Here is a 7,412-nt window from a genome sequence, read left to right as displayed (position 1 = left end):
TTTTTTTTTTTTTTTTGGTACTGGGGATTGAACTCAGGAGCAGTTGACCACTGAGCCATATTCCTAGCCTTTTCTTGTATTTTATTTAGAGATGGGGTCTCACTGAGTTGCTTAGCACCTTACCATTGCTAAGGCTGGCTTTGAACTTGCAATCCTCCTGCCTCAACCTCCTGAGCTGGAGCTTTCACTAATTTTTAAAGGCAAGAGAAATAACATAACTTGTACTACCAAATGTAATTGAGCGAGAATTTTTTTATCTGAGTCTTGACTACCCATTTATTTAAAAATAAGAGCAGATGTACCAATAAAAGATAAATAAAAGCACTATAATAAGAGGAAAGTATCTAACCCTAATAACTGTTTCTGATAATGTAGCTAAGTCAAATGGAGCTTTCCTAGCCAGCCAGGATACCAGAATGATTCCTGAACAAATAATTTAGTTTTCTTCTGTTCTTTTTAAAAATTTTTAAATTTATTTTTAATTTTTTTAGTTGTAGATGAATACACAGTATCTTTATTTATTTTTATGTGGTGTGGAAGATTGAACCCCGTGCCTTACACATGCAAGGCAAATGCTTTACCACTGAGCTACAGCCCCAGCCCAGTTATCTCCTGGTTTTAAACCTCAAATTATGTTGGAATTCTTTCTAGCTCTAGCCTGATTAAATTAAGGGATATCTAAAACTCCTGCCATCGGTATGTACTATTTTTGTTCATTTATATTAAATATATATATATACACACACACACACATATATATTCACTATTTTTCTGCCTAGTCATTGCATCCTGTTTTATGCATTTGACACAAAAGTTAAGCCAAAATATTAGGCCCAGAGGACAATATGTTCACCTGTGTGGTTGTTTTAGCCTGTTTTCTGAGTATGTTATAGTATAAGAATTGAGGTTTTGTCATTCAAAAACTAGCATCATTCTCTTCCTCTGGTGGCTACATGTGGCAAACTAATTGGCTCTATTTGGCCTTTCTATGAAGCCCTTGTTTTAGGTATCTCTTGCTTCATAACAATTTAGATACTTCCCAGAACTTAGAGACTTAAAATAATTCACATTTATTTTTCTCGTAAGTTTTGTGGGTCATAGATCAGGGTACAGCTTTACTGTGCCCTCTGCTCAGGATCTGGCAGCAGGCCAGGACCAGCATGTCCACTGAACATGGGATCTCATGTAGCATTTCAACAAGGGAAGAATGTGCTTCTTAGCTCACTCCTACAGTTGTTGGTAGAACTCTGCTCAGTTTAGGACTGAGGGCTCTATTTCCTTTCTGGTTATTGGTGAGAAGCCAATAAGTTCCTTACCATGTGGGCCTCTCCAACATGCTGGCTGGCTTCATTAAAGCCAGCTAGGGAGAGTCTGCTTGCAAGATAGATGTCACAATCTTTTTGACCAAATATGGGAAAGGATTCCCCTCAACATTGTCATATTATGTTAGATAAAAGTGAGTTACTTAAGGGGAGGGAAATACAAGATTGTGAGTACCGGGGAGGCAAGAACCATTCCAAGCCATCTTGGAGGTGACCACTAAAGTATTTATGGTGGTTCAAAGGCAATGTAATTACATAAATGTTGTGTCTGGTTAATCAAAAAGACTTAGAAACCAAAAAGATTTATCTACTCTTCCCTTCCCCTTTCCTCTAACCCCTCCTTAAAAATATAAATGAGAACCTTCATAAGATCAGGGAGGTTAATATTGTCATCACCACACAGCTGGCCAGTGACCACAAAGGCAGCAGTCCTTGTTCTTCATCTTTCTGAGCCAAAGTAGAAGTCCAAAGGAAAATAAATGGAATGATAGAAGCAAAGTAGAGTGAGAGCTCAAAGTGGTAGATGGCTGTTGAGAAGCTGGGTAGATACTTTAACCAATGATGTTCAAAGAATTCAGTTGAAATTTTTCAGAGAATATAAAACAAAATAGGAGAAGGTAGGAGAGCATTGAGCATACCAGGTAAGGTTGCCTGACCCTTAGGCAATCCATCTGCTTTTGAGAAGTTCACTGTCCAAGGTGACAAGTATCACAGCAAAGATGTGAACCTAGTAGGAAACAGAGCAAAAAGAGAAATCTTGCAGGAACACATTTTTGGATAGGGGAGCTTCCAAGAATAAATGCTCTAGAAGGAGACTATAAAAAACTCTAGGCTGTAGCCACAGAATGTAAGTCCTTATCAGCAAGGCGCAACTGCAAATTGCACCCTACTCTGACTGCTCTACTCTAAGCATTGATAACAAAACAGACTCCTGTTTCCAAACAATGGTAACAGAATTTGCAGTTCTGCTACTGTATTGCAAGGCAATATCAAAGGCCAGCCCCCTACCCAGTGCCTGCTCTCTGTTCACTTAAAAGAGCTGGTAGAATAAAGAACACCTGATGTGGAACGTGTAAAGAAGAAATAGGATTGACTGGACTAGACTGGACTGGACTGGGGAGATTTTCAGGAGGATAAATGCATCAGCATGGATTTTTGCATATTTTTTTATCTTATAGAGGAAAATACAGGATTAACCCTTGGTAACAAATACCACTATTGACTCATGATTTCCTCAATACATAAGTGGCCCACATCTGTAATTGCAGCCATTCAGGAGACTGAGGCAGAAGGATCACAAGTTTGAGGCCAGCCTCAGAAATTTAGCAAACTCTGTCTCAAAATAAAAACTAAAAATGGTTGGGGGTATAGCTCAGTGGTAGAGCATCCTTGGGTCCAACTCCCCTCCAACCTCCCCCCAACAAAAAAGCATATGTGTGATTTCACATCAGGGCATGGAAAACCCTATTCAACAATTGTTGGATCTAATTTCAGTGGTCATATTCTCCATGTCTTCCCAATAGAAGCCAGCAGTTCTCCATCTTGGAATGATGACTTGCTCTTCCAGGTGGAGTGGGAAGATCACTGGCTATGATATGCTGTGACAAGGCTGGCTTCAAGGCCTGCTTCAGCCCCTTCATGACCTTTGTTACTCTGGCAAACCACTGAATCTCTGGTCAAATGGGAAACATTGTACCTCCCTCCCTTGTAAGGTGAGGGGAGAACTGAATGAAGTAATGCACACAGTAGCACACACTCATCTGGTGGTATCAGTCAATTGGTTTGTTACATAAAGAGAGCTGATATTGATATGGAGATGACAAATGGGTTGTGAATTGCTCTGAGAGTGGTTAGGCAAGTTGAAGAAGATTTCTTAGCTGGACAGGCCCAATTTTTGGTTTCACTCTAAATAGGATTCCTGTTGCAGCCACACTTCTTAAATAATTCACTTTTGGAGTTATTTTACATCTGAAAATAGAAGACAGAATGTGACGAGTGCCTGGCCTTCCATGACATTCACTCTGTAGTAGTTTGGATGGATTAGTTTATGTTAGGTTGCCTTAAAATTAGCACCCATAGGCTGGAGATATAGCTCAGTTGGTAGAGTACTTGCCTTGCATACACAAGGTCCTGGGTTCAATCCCCAGCACCATATAAGCACACACACACAAAAAAAATCAGCACCCAAAGTTTTACAAAAACAGTATATTGATAACTATATTTTCATTAAGGAGAGGGGACAATAACACACTTTAATCAGGTAGTATTCAAATCATTAATTTCCTTGACTTAGTACTATAAGATGCTCATTATTTGTGATGGGTTGCTTTAGAAATTACATGAAGTTTAGTTGGAAGTATTTAGAGACCTTCTCCTAAACTGAATCCAAAATGTCAAAATGTCCCCCCCCCCAATATCTGTTAAATTAATTTATGGAATACCTGTAAAAAGGAAGGATGTTTAACTTTCCATAATAAGGATTGGAAAAGCCCCTTCAAGCATTGGAATAGGGGCCCAAAATTTCCACACACCCCACCTTTCACATTTGTGGTGAACCACACTGTTCTTACAGAATACTAGGTCCACACCTACCATCGTGGATGAGCCACATTCTTTCCAGTCAATCATCCTGAACATGGCTTCTTTTGGTTTGCTTTTTTTTTCTAAGAAGAAAGGCAAGGTATTAAATAGACCACAAGGTGCAGGCTACTAGAAGAGGGTTTAGAGCAAAAACCACAAGTTGGATTAAGATGAACTATGTCAACTATTTTTCTCTCAGGCCCAAACAAAAATGTGAGGTGTGTACAAAGCAAGTCATTTAAAAAAAGCATTAAAATAATACTAATTGACTTTTCAGCTCTCTGTGAACAACTTTTAAAAGTTATATTGTTCATTCCAAATGTTTATCTGGTATAAAATCAATAACCATAAAATACCATACAAGAAAATTGTGAAAGTGAACAAAATAACATGACACCGCCACTATGCCATAGAAGTATATTACCCTGGCCAACTTCCTGCACAATGTCAAATGATCTGTGTACGATTGTTGACAGCTTTTAAAATGCACTTTTTCAATGAGAATAAATGATGGCTGAGCAAATAATAAAGTTTATGAAAACCCCAAAGAAAAGCTTTTTCCAAATCCATGTCAGCTTTACAAGAGAAGCCTGATAAAGATTTATGTTAGATTTCTTGCTTATTCTTCCTTCCTGCCTAATGCCTCTTGGTGAACAAACTTACAGCCTCATTCCTCTATGGGAAAAACTGTGTGTAGAGATTTGGTTGATGGCCTTTACCAAGTAAAGGCAGATAAGAAGTTTTATGGGTAGCGAGATTTAGACTTGGAGGATTTGCTCTTGGATTATAACCAAGACAAGGGAATGAGGCCATTGGAACATTCTTTTGGGTTGTCTTTATAGATTGTTTGCTGATGAATGGCCTTTTCAGGGTTATAAAATCTTGTAAGGCTGAAACCAGGGCAGTTCTGCTCTTTCTGTTGCTAATCTAAATATTTTGTCATTAAGATTAGGTATTTTAGCAAAAAGCAGAAACAAATTACTAGTTTTGTCATTGGTTTCAAACTAAAGCCAACTCTCTTTTTTTCCTTTTAAAGAAATCTTCATAAAAATATTATGATCTTTAAATGTCTGCTTTGAAATTTAGATTGTTCCATCAATTTCAAATAATGCCCTGCCTCAGAAGCAAGTATTTATGGAGGCTGGTTATTTTTGAGAAATGTAATCTTGGCATGCAATGCTTGATGAAGGCATAAAATTTTGCAATGAATTTCAGGGAGTCTTCCTACAAGAGCAATCCTGGCCCTGAGGCATTTCAAGAAGATGATGAGTAATAGCCACTACTCAAACACAGCAACAAATATTAAAGGGCTTTGAGTGTCCTTTTCAGATTGATAAATTAGTAGTGTCCAAGAAATCAAACGTGTCAGTGTATGGTTTTTCAGCATGGAGTGGTTTTTCCCTCCATGGGTCATTCAGCAATATTTGGAGACATTTTGGGTTTTCACAGCTTGGGAGTAGGTAGTGCTGTACTACTGGCATCTAGTGAGTAGAGGCCATGGATGCTGCTTAATATCCAGCAATGCACAGAACAAGCTCCACAACAAAGACTTAATGTCTGATCCGAAATGTCAATAGTGCTGAGGCTGAGAAATCCTGCTATAGAGTCACAACTGACTGCATGAAAAGTGCTAATTCTGGAGAGATGGTAAGGGTGGATCCATTTTCATTTGCTCAATATACATGTAAATTAAGAAAAGGTCAAAGGTTTGATATTTTTCACCCTTGAGTCTCTTAATGAAGCAACTATTATTTCAAAGATCATAAAGGAAAAGAAAAACCCTAGGTAAGTGCTGAATATGTATAAGAAAGTCATGTCCCTTCTTGTTTCTTGATCAGCTTCCAAAGGAATAGAAACTGAACTGAAGTTAACACTTATTTTGTGCTTGGGTTAATTAAACAGAAAAAGAATGGCAGTTACCATTTAGAGAGGGTGGTATCCATGTCTTAATTGCAGATTTACCCAAAATGCATAGCTCTCTGGGCAGTGAATTGGTTGCTCCGAGGTGCTAGTGCAAACTGTCATCTCACTCTGATTTATAGGGTGTGTCACCTTCAGTCACTCAGTTCAAGTTCCTTAGCTGTGTGCCTGCTGACTGGTTTCTATGCGACGGTTGATCTTGTATCGGGAGCAGCTGGTTTCTCTTAAATGCCTGTGTCTATGTTTGCTACATTTCTATGACAATGTATTCACACCAATATAATTATGACTGCATTAGCACTTGCCCTATAAACCACATGATTCAGGGGTTTATGAGTAGGTAATAAAAACTCACCTCAAGCTGAAACTTGTCTCAGACATGGAACTTTGGGGTGGGGGCACTTGTAAATGGTCAGTATTGGTCAGGGCCTTCTGAAGTTTGTGGTCATTAGTCCCATTTATTGGTTACCTCTCTGCAGAGCCATAACCATATGCTGTGGGATTTAGATCTTTAATCATTTAGCAAAACATAGGACTTTTGCCAAGTTTCATTGGCATCCATTAATTCTTTCAACAAATATTTGAGTGCCTAAAATGGGCCAGAAGCAGGTGAACAGCACCGGGTTCATGTTCTCATAGAGTATATATTCTACTAGAAGGAAAGGAGGCAGGAAGGGAGGGAGGGAGGGAGAGAAAGGGGAAACGGGGAGGGATGGAAGAAAGAAGAAAGGAGCAAGGAAGGTAGGAGGAAAGGAGTGAAGGAACAATAGGAGGAGAGAAGGAGGGCAGTGGGAGGAAAATATCAGATGGTAAGAGCTTTGCAAAGGATTAAAATAGAGTGAATTGTGGCTACTTTAGAATAGTAGACAAGGACAGTCTCTGTGGGAGGTGACCTGAATGACAAGTCAGCCATAAGAAGGGCATTCCAGGCAGAGGCATCAACTAGGATAAGCCTTGAAGCCTTGATGGGCAGGAAGGCCCGTGGGCCGGTGCAGGAAGGGCAAGGGCAGGATGTGGCACATGTGATGGCCAGCGGAACCAGGGCATCCAACCCCTTCTAAACTTGGATGAGGAGCTTAGCCTTTAAAGCAAGGGAGGGGCCTGTGCTGATTTGAGTTTTTTAAAGATCCTTTTGGCAGTTATGGGCAGAAGAGGGAGCAGGGAAACCAGTTGGAAGGACTACTGGTGAAATCCAGATGGCAACATTGTGAACTTGTTTGCAGAGCCTCCCAAGCAACCCCCTTTTGGGGGGCAAAAAACAGCTGAGGAATGTTCAGGGAGTGAGTCAGAGGCTGACACTCTCTTCCATTAGAGGTATCTTCTGCCTCAGATCCATGAAATCTAGAGAGACAAGGAAAGATTATGGCCTTGCTGGGTGCAGTGGCAGATGCCTATAATCCCAGTGACTCAGGAGACGGAGACAGGAGGATCACAAGTTCAATCCCAGCCTCAGCAACTTAATAAGCCACTCAGCAACTCAACAAGAACCTGTTTCAAAATATAAATAAATAAAAGGTCTTGGATATAGTTCAGTGGTACAGTGACCCTGGGATCAATCTCTAGTACCAAAAAAAAAAAAAAAAGTCAAAT

The 7,412-nt window shown here is 39.7% G+C and overlaps 1 protein-coding gene across 1 annotated transcript in view; it reads left to right on the top strand.

The window, feature by feature from the left end:
* Mid1 (midline 1) overlaps nucleotides 1–7,412 on the top strand; it is a 369,304-nt gene that overhangs the window by 31,075 nt on the left and 330,817 nt on the right. The gene's annotated exons all lie outside the window — the stretch shown is intronic.

Source organism: Marmota marmota, unplaced genomic scaffold, assembly GCF_001458135.2.
Source record: "Marmota marmota marmota unplaced genomic scaffold, marMar, whole genome shotgun sequence".
Classification (NCBI taxonomy): domain Eukaryota; kingdom Metazoa; phylum Chordata; class Mammalia; order Rodentia; family Sciuridae; genus Marmota; species Marmota marmota.
This window is presented reverse-complemented; position numbering and strand designations above follow the sequence as displayed.